This window comes from Nicotiana tomentosiformis, chromosome 12 (genome assembly GCF_000390325.3).
Source record: "Nicotiana tomentosiformis chromosome 12, ASM39032v3, whole genome shotgun sequence".
Classification (NCBI taxonomy): Eukaryota; Viridiplantae; Streptophyta; class Magnoliopsida; order Solanales; family Solanaceae; genus Nicotiana; species Nicotiana tomentosiformis.
In genome coordinates, this window is record NC_090823.1 from 26,971,395 (window position 1) to 26,981,954 (window position 10,560).

The following is a 10,560-nucleotide window of genomic DNA, read 5'->3' on the forward strand; positions in this document are numbered from 1 at the left end:
TTAATGATGGCCAAGATGATAACATAATTAAGGTTATTTGCCATAAATAACAAGAGAGAAAATAATTAAGATAAAGATATGAAGACACCAGTTCTCCAATTCTTATGGTCTTGTATTACATTCTCTCCACTTTTTATGGTATTTTTTTTTCCCTTCATTGAAACTCAACTGAATTATATTGAAACTGGAATCGTAAGCACGTATAAGGTATGAGTTTTACATACAAATTTCTCCTGTATTATATAAAGATATGCATTTTCTTTTAGCAGCTCCAACAATACACTGAACAAACCAACTGCCTTCCAAAACACTTACAGAAAACGTCTATCACATAACATATAAGTTGCAGTAACATGATCTGTAGCATTAGAACTGCAATACGTTGAACTAAAAATTGAAAGGATTACATTTTACATATGTTTCTATGGACTTGATGTGTACAAGATCAATCATTCTCACAGAAAGGGAAAAAAAGAAAGGGAAAAAGACAGAAATCAGCTTGTACATCCTGGCTACAAAACATCCCCAACCAAAAAAAGAAAAAGAAGCTCCACCTTCAATAGGGATTGTTGGAAAGTCGAACTTCTTGTTCTTGTCGATACAGGAGGCAACTTCTATCTCTAGCTTGGATATAGGGAAGACAGCTCTGCCGCAAATACTAATAGTTTCTGTTGTTAAACTTATATTTTCCTCATACACAGTAGTAGCAAAACAGCATAATGTGCAACCGAAAGTTGCCTCCACTATGATAACTATACATTAGTATGCCCCCCCAGTCATCAATGGTTGATCACTAGGTGTAGAAATTTGTGTTCTCATAACATTTTCGAGCGAGGGCCCCATTTCATGTACAAGCATAACAGATTCTGAAAGACGATTCAGTAAGTTAATCAATGCTATAACTTCATTCCGTTGCAAATGCAGCTGAAACAATATACAAACAGAAAAAAATGGCCTCCATTAGACATTTGCTTAAGCAACAAGTAACAAACTATGAAGAAAGTCAAATGCAAGATGCAGAAACACATGCCATAAGTTTAGATATCTTTCCTTTTCTTTTGAACTTCTAACAAAATCTAAGGAATGTACATATATAAACACAATACGTAACCTTAATGAACGGAAACTAAAAGTAATCTACAAGGAAGGTACAAACTGTTGGTCATTAATTCATATCAAACAGAATAAACTGGAACTTGCTTTAGATAAGGCTAATGAGAGTCATTCTTCTGCATAACACTTACAGTTTCACCTAAACGTTCTGGACCACTGACGGAGAATAGGATCTTTAACGCTGTACCAAGACCAAGAACCTGAAGCTTTCCCCAAAGACGACATTTTTCACATCCAATGCAGTCCATCAATGCACTACAATTTTGGTCCGACACCATAAAAAATACGTTAATAGATGGTATACCACCAAGATATCCAAGCAGAAGATACTATTATAGTTTCTCAACAAGGTAAATGACGTATCTAGAAGGAAAACTGCATACCGAGTTATTCTGCTCCCAACAAACTTGAATCATATAACATGTGCGATTATGTTCACAAATAGATGCTAATACTAATTCAACAATAAGAAATGAGAAGAAGTAAGATAATTAATTAAGAACACGATTCTCTTCATTGTATAGACAGCAAAAACGTAAAGGATTTCTCCAGGTGCATGATTTTGAAACACAAGTAAAAGCATTCCATTCTAGAGAAGTATTAATCATCAGGGAAATCAATTGAAGACCTGATGTTTCTGAACTGCGTCTGAATTTGCTGCATCAGGTCAGGCTCGCTTTGACCTTTCCATAGCCTCGCTTCATCGAAAGGTAAAGGACATGCAGCTTGCAGCTTGGGATTGTAAACCAATTGTTTCATCCAAGATTGTGTCTTTAGATCATCCTCAGGGTTTCCAGTATCATATGAAGCCTGGTCCAAGTAGTCTGCTGCCTGCATATTAAATAAGTTATCAGTTGTCATCACTTCTCTTGCTGCTCCTCTCCCATTAGGGGGTTGGGCGGGGTGGGTCAAGCAAGTACATAGATTAAAATACTCACTTTGGTAACAGCGCGGAGCAAAAACAGGAAAGTGAAGTATAAGTTATTGGCACGGTCTGGGAATTGTAAGACGCGGTCATACATCAACGTAAGATTCTGTCCCCACTGAATCATAGCAAAACCAGAAGAAAACAGGGAATAGTGTCAGAGTGACCATTATCATTGCACAAGGATGCTGCTATTGTACAATCTCAGGAAGAAATTAGTATTGGCTATAGACATGTGAAGAGACTTGTGATAATTTCTTCAAGTCATGTGACAGGATGTTTTGATGTGTTCAACAGTGCTTAAGACAATGAAAATCCATCTTGACTCCAGGTAAACAAAAGTTTCCTCTACATATGACCCCAAAACTCCAGCACTTGGGATTAGTTATACTTCCAAATATTACTCCCTTTTTTTTTTGGGGGGGGGGGGGGGGGGGTTGTTGTCACTTGTCAAGAAATTCTGTCACGAATATATTGAAAGTAAGAGTTTGTTACAGACAACCACAATTCATCTAATCAAATACCATCCAAGAATTATAGCTTGATAGATTGAACATTTCCCATATCCACATAAGAAATAAATTCTTCAACAAGATTGTCCTCACAATTGTTGCACAATAGTTACACTTCCTAGATAAAAAAAAAAAAGCCATGACGGAAAACATGTGGAAGGGTCATAATACCGTGTTTGATGCTTCGTCAAGCAAGTAATCAGCAGCTATATGAATAGAAATTGAGGAGTGGAGGCCAGATATTAATTTATACAATATTTTTTTCTCCGGGCAAATCTCTCCAGATGGATCTGCAGAATGTATCACAGGTTAATAATGGAACTTCAGAAGCTGATGCAAAATGTATCAGAAATTTTCCCGTGGTCATGTAGAAGAAGCAAAACTATTCGGGCTTGAAAATTTGTTATTGAAATATTTTAGATTCCAAATATTAATCTAGCAACAAGTTCTGATTAAGGGACCTTTATCAGAATTTGAAGTTGGCAAAGCTGAAATCCTCAAAGAGCAAGGCTGTCCATTCCTTCTCTTGTCACCTTTCTAGATGCACTTTGTAATGAAAAGTAAAAAGTCGATTTCATGGAATTCCAAGACAACCATTCTTACACTCGTACTTTCAAAATGCTAAATCTTCCTCAAGGACCACAATTATAAAGAGCCATAACGGTAATGTAGGTCTGTTTTATTAACTGCTTCTCTTATATTTTAATTCATGACAAAATAGAAGTTTGCACATGCATCAATTGTGCTTCATTAGCTTGTGATAATTAAATTGCATAACCGAAACTACCAAGCGCTAATATAAAGCAATTCCACAACTGCTTCAGCAAAACAAGTACTCCCTCCAATGCAATTTATATGACACACTTTCCGTATTAGTCTATTAAAAAAAGAATGACACATTTCTATATTTGAAAATAATTTAACTTTAAACTTTCCATTTTACCCCTTTTACCCTTAATGAGAAGCTTTATAGCCACACATATGTCATGGCCTCACAAAACTTTTATCCCTTAAGCTTTTAAGACCACAAGTTTCAAAAGTCTTCTTTTTTTCTTAAAACTCCATGCCGAGTCAAACTACCTCATATACTCCAGAGGGAGTATATCATAATAGTTTTTGGGTTATAACTATTTCTCAATCATGAATCTCCATATAAACGAAGTTTAGTCGATCTCTTCAAACTGAATGTACACCACATTCACCCAATAAACATGCATACTCATAAAGAAAGGTGCAACAAGAAATGTCAAAAGTCATTGGCATTCGATAGACCGACATATCACTTGTCTTTCCAAACCAGGAAAGAGTGCGTAAAGTTGGTCCTTTCCTTAGTTGAAGTACCTTATAATACCTAAACAACCTATTATGCTAATTTCAATCTCAGATATTACATTCTTCCAGTTATTGCTAGTAACCTAAGTTGCTCGGACACGGGTGCAGATCTAGAGGTCGGATCTTTCAAGATGTAAATTTTAAGATTCAGGGATACGGATCCTAGTATGGATACGGGTGCGGGGATCCGACAAAAATAATTTTAGAAAAACAAAATCTCTCTAATTTATGAGAAATTTTATGGAATACTTACGTATAGCTTGTAAAGTGTGGATTTTCTTTTTATTCTAAAGTTGTAGATAAGTAAAAGATTGATTTCCTAGATAAGATATGTTATTTTCTTCAAATTTACCCTAGTTTTAGTTCTGATTTCGGTAATCAAATTGTATCTCGTCTCGAATTTTTCTGTCCGTCGTAGTCAAAGTACCCAAAATTGTTTGACCAGATCCGGTACGGATCCCATACCCACACCCATACTAGTGTCGTGTCGACACGGGTGTGGCACCTAAACTGCCATGTCGGAGCAGCTTAGCTAGTAACATAGCAAGTTTGATTTAAAAAGCATAATGCTTTAGACCCCTCATACTATTGATAAGTAAATTATGTCAACTACAGAACGAGGTGACTAAAGAGTACCTACTTGTTTCTTCATCATAGGTAGTAGATAAAAAGTATTCTGAAAATTCTAAGATAGTAGGAGAAAGAAAGTGTAACAACACATATGTCTAAGCACAGCAAACTGTGCAGCCATCATATAAATCAAAGCAACTAGCACTTCTTATCAACTTATAGGTGCTAGCTCACCAACGCATGTTCTTCACATCCATTAAAAGATGTCTATACCCAAAGACAGAGAGCCAGGCAAGGAATAGAAGAGGAGGTAGAGAAGTGGAACAGTTCCGTACTGATACAAAGAAGAAGCTAACAGATAAAGATAAGTAAATGAATCGGCTTACATTTAGGGCAGTTTTCTACATAAATAGCATCCCATATTTTCTAGCAGATGGACCACTGTACCCACTGTAGCGCTCAGGGTTCAACTGGAGATTAACATATGTCATTTCAGCTGAAAGTGAAAAAAAAAAAGACAATATCAGTCCTGCCAATTTCAGAAAACATATTCGCTAAAATTTCTGTTGATTCAGATGATCCTACTTCAATTTATCAGAAGGCATTTAAAAAAGGGAAAAATGCATGGGAGAAAAAATGGGTTACTCTGCCACAAAGCAGTCGCCCATGCCTGAAATCGAATCGCAAGTATATTTGTAAATTTGCTACACTTAGCAGATGAGTATTTTTCAGTGCAGCAGCCAAATGAGAAAATATCCTTAAAAAGTATCTACTTTCAAAATCAGCAGTGGCACTAACGAGTCAGGAAATTATACAACCAGTTCTCCAGATAAATTATATTTTTTCTCTTCTCTTTTTCCTTTTGGGTGGGTGGGAGATTGGAGCTATATATACAACCATAGAAAGTGAACAACCATTATCTGTCTCATCATCATTCGTCCATGGGTTGTCCACTTCCACCCAGCCTTTGAATGCTTTGGAATCTATTGTACGATCAACAGCTGCCTCAGGGTTTTCTTCTAGACAGACTAGATTACTTGAAGAAAGTCGATAACTCTGCGCCTTAAATGGCTCAGGAAATTCATTTTCTGGGCATTCACAAACACTGCAGTCTCGTAAATGGCACATTCCATCATCTGGCCAGAATGGACAATCACACCACAACTTAACCTGCAAACTTAAAACACGGTCAGATAAAAATCGAACTTGATTTTACGCAAGCAATGTCAGCAGTCCGTCCTGAGAAGGTATAAAATAGAAAAGAAGCAAGTGATGACAGCATAAACAGTAGGCTGCTAATGTTCTTGTTTGAAGCTGAAGCTTATGTCATCGAATTATAGATTAAATCAAATACATAAAGTTGAAAGAGAATCACAATCCTTATTAAGGAAAGAAAAAAGAAAAGATGGAAATTTAGAAGCAAATGATCGGACTAGTAAATTGGCATATAGAAAACCATATCTGAGGATCCTAGAAATAGAAGGAGCAAGTAACTCTAATAAGCAGAAGAGTTAAACTGTGTCAAAATGTGCAACTGTGGAATATGATCAATCTTGCATAATATGTGGGGAAGAAGCAAGATGTGAAATAGCAATACGGCTTCTATACAAAAAGAACATAACCTCTCTTCCATCAGGAGAATTTCAGCCACAAGGCTGTCTCCCGCACTAGAGTGCTTGCACTTTAAATTGAATATTCAGAATTTATTTGTTCATATCACAGAACAATACCAAAAACTTTCCCTCAAAGCTGAACTTTTTTTCCCTTAGAACATTTGGATTCTAGATTCTTTTCCCTATTAAAAAGGACAAATGTGTGCCAAATATGATCCTAAAGGGGTTACAATAGAATTGAAAGCCACATAAACCAAGGAAACGAAAAATCAAACAGAGGAAAAACAAGTGCATGTAATTAAAGAAAATGTACATAGAGGAAAGACGAACGTTTAATATTTATGACCAGAGACAAAAATGCACAAAACTATACTGTCTCTTTCCTCTTTCCAGCTACGGATTCCACAGAAGTATCAAATAGAAGGATAAAAAATCTCAGATTCATTCACTGAGAATACCCTAAGTAAAAGCGTTTCCAGTCGCTTTCTGCCTACTAACAGTAAGAAATTTAAACAAGATTTAATTGAACATTATACATCCAAAGAGCTTGAAATGGGAAGGGTGACCTTTTCCAACTATTACCCAACAAGAAATGGATGGTTTAAGCTCTATGGATCTTTGGCATGGAAGAAGGGGAGCCTTGGCGCAACTAGTAAAATTGCTGCCATGTGATCAGGAGGTCACGAATTCGAGCCGTGGAAACAGCCTTTTGCAGAAATGCAGGGTAAGGCTGCGTACAATAGACCCTTGTGGTCTGGCCCTTCCCCCGACCCCGCGCATAGTGGGAGCTTAGTGCACTGGGCTGCCCTTTAGATCTTTGGCATGGATAAAGCTCCACGATTAAATGGCTTCTCCATGGCCTCTTCTTAGTACTCTAAGGATGCCATTAAAGAGGTATCATGGAGATAAGCACACTTTACCTGCCTTATTCAAGAGAAACTTCAAACCTTCCTGTTCTGGCCAAAAAAGAAAGTAGCTAGCAACTTCACAGACTTTCATGGAATAGTTCTTGCCGGAAGCGTCGGTATAATTTAAGCTAAGGATTTCTACTTGATAAGGCTGAAGGCTTCTTGATGAGCTCGTTTTAGATGCTCAAAAGCCTTCTGATGGAGCAAACAAATTTTGCATGTGATACTTATTAGTTGCTTCTCAGGATCTGCCCTATAGAGATAACAGATATTGGTGAGTGATTCTATCCAGGATGCAATAGACGCTTGTAAGAAATGCAACCTTACTTTGTAGAAGCAGGTGAGGTCCCTGTAAACTGAAGCTTGGCATGTGAAACTTCTCCCCCCTTTGGAGAATATAATCATTTACTAATTATGGAAGCGAATGGTAAAGCACTGTGGAAGGCTGTTATGACTGTCAGACAAGCATTTATAAGTCACTTATATTGTAGCATTTATTGCCAGTACAAATCAGGTTTTGTTTTCCCTTGAGAAATAGTGTAGGGGTAAGGTCTCCACTGTTCCTTGAGCCGAGGGTCTATTGGAAACAGCCTCTCTATCTTTATAAGGTAGGGGTAAGGTCTGCGTACACACTACCCTCCCCAGACCCAATTTATGGGAATACACTGGGTTCGTTGTTGTTGTTGTTTAAATAGTGTAGGGACTCAGCATAAGAAGAATCTTCTGCGAAATGTTTTGCATTCCAACAACAAGGGCTCTCTTACAGCTAATTGATTCAAAGACAGTACAGGAATGACCGGAACAGCAATTTCCATACAGCCTCCCAATACTGGGAGCTGCAGGAACCTAAGGACCTTTCAGCAGAACAGTAATGAATTTATCAGAAACAGAATTAAATGGCTAAAGTCTAAAAAGTTTTATTTTCTTCAAAGTAGTTATTCTTAAGGCCTCCAAGGGTCCACTTGGAACTTGTGAGCACAAGAAAGCAACATTTTAGTGCATGTAGTGTACAGCGGTGGTTCTTACAGCTGAAAACTGAAGAGAAGACAATCTTCAGCTACTGCTTCAAGTAAAAGAGACCTATAATAGCTATTGATGACTTCTCGTTGCATTGCAGGATAGCATCCTCAGGCGGGTTTTTTTTCTTCTATCTGTACTTAGAATTTATAAGATGTGATTATTACGTTGAAGTACTGGCAGATCAGGGAACCAGACAGAAATACGTCGAAGTACTGGCACATAAGGCAACACGACGGAAATAGGAATAGGATGTGGAGAAATTGATATCCGTGAGTCTCACATGGTTAATTTGGAATGGACGAACTGACATTATTGAAGGGGTATTGCATATTTGCCCATTTGTGCATTTTAAATTAGTTTCGGTTGGTTATGATATAGTTTCCCTAAAAGGTAAAGATTATCTTATTACAGCACAACTAGAGGATGCATTTACTCCTGATAACAAAGATATTAAGTGAAATCAGTAAAAAGGGCAGGTCTTGATACTTTGGTCACAGAATTGATTTGTCACAATCAGAATACTATATTTGAAACCAATCTGTTACTTCATTTTGATAACTGCTACTGTAGTAGTTGAAACCTTTTAAAGTCGACCACGTCTTGTTATTTAGATGAGATATCACTAGTAATGGTCGAGGACTTATCAAAAACTTGATTGCCCTTGATATCAAGATAAAAAGAACTTGATTTTTCACAATTGTGCAACATACTTTCAAACCAAAATAATCAAGAAAGTCAGACATGGAAACTGAGTACACAATCATAAGTATAATAAGCTATCCAAGCAGAAGCCAAACCACCACTTCTGGACGGGCTGATTCGTGAACTAACAGCCAGTACATAATTTCTACACGGTAGGAACATATTAGCATGTACAACTTACAGCTCAAACGGTTTTAATTCTAAGCGGACTAAGTACATGAGCACGCTAAATATTTTCCACCAGATGTGATTAAATGAATACCTTGAAATATCTGAAAAATGGTGTTTTAACAAGTTCTTGGAGCGATGGATATAATACTTCCTTGTTAAGATGATTCACGGTGTTGTAGTCACAACAACAATCTTCCACAACCCTACTATATTTGCCTGCCCCCTGCAAATATTTCGCCATAGCAAAACCCAACTCAAAGAAAATTCACCTCTATAAATTTCAAAATTAAAAATTTTGAACTTCATGCCATCACTCCAAGACTGAATTTCATGTAGTATTGATCCATCAGTCCAAATAATCCATCATAAAAGAATAATAACTAGAGCTAGAACAGGAACACTTAGCAAAAATTACCATTTACTATCTTTTTCCAGAAAAATCAAACAATTAAGACAGTCATAGATTATTTTTCTTAATTTTCCCTCCAAATGGAGGAAAAAAAAAGAATTACATCCCAACATAGGGAAACACACACCTCAATCCCAAACTAGCTGGGGACACAATATATCCGCTCTAATAGGGCAAAAACTTTCTTGTAATAGAGTTTAAGTTCTATGCACTCATAGTATAAAAAAATATTTACACAATCAGGTCACACTTAAAAGGTAATTATAGGTAACTCTATTTAATAATGTTAGTTAATATCCTAAAATAAAGGTAAGTAACCTGTTTAAATTATACTAATGGTAAAAGTGCATATAACTTAAATCCTTTGTGATATAACATTATTCATATTCCAAGAATTTGAACTCCATGTCATCATCAATTTAATCTACAAAACTCAATAACTGTAAACAATCCCAAACAGTGTCATTGCTTCGGATAATAACCGCAAAAAATAAAAATAAAAATAAAAATCATCAATAACAAAAACGTCAGCTGAATTGTAATTATAACTAAACAAAAAAAAACCCTGAGAACAGTTGCATCTTTTGCCAGTGTTACTGAAGGGATGGAACGTGCGGAATTTGGTGGTATTAAGGAGAACAGCGAAGAGTACAACAATTAAAGCACCAATAAACCATGCGTATTGAATTCTAAAACTGTTCTTCTTCTTCTTCTTCTTCTTCTTCTTCTTCTTCTTCTTCTTCTTCTTCTTCTTCTTCTTCTTCTTCTTCTTCTTATCAATTTCGGGCTTCGCCATGTGGATTTAAAGCTGCGTTTGGCCGTTAAGCAAATCGGCGAAGAAAATGAAATTCCAACTGTGGAAATGGAAAAATGGCAGGGGCGGTTAGTTAACGGTTTTGATTAGGCGGTGTCATATGGAAATGAAACAAAAAGGGAAGGAAAAAGAATTTTAAGTTACTAAAATTTATATACTCTATTAATTATGCGGTATAAGTCTAAGATATGAAATAAGAATGTCTAGTAGTAATGTAGAGTTTAAATTATTTAAAAACAAAAATACTTTTTTTAAAACAAGTAATTCATGACAATCTCGAGATCTTATTATAATTAATTATCACATAACAATTCATTCATCATAAATTACTATATGAAAAATTTAAGTATTATAATCTCTCCATAACTATTAAGTGAACCAAACTATTCCTTAAGTTTAACTAATTTAACTAATTTAACTTTACAAAGAATCTCAAGTCATAAATTAAGGTTAATTCATTGATCCTGATTC

General features: G+C 36.1%; 1 pseudogene; it reads right to left on the minus strand.

Annotated features, from left to right (window-relative positions):
* Positions 1-363: 363 nt before the first annotated feature.
* Positions 364-10,218, minus strand: LOC104094593 (endoplasmic reticulum oxidoreductin-1-like; annotated as a pseudogene).
* Positions 10,219-10,560: the final 342 nt, after the last annotated feature.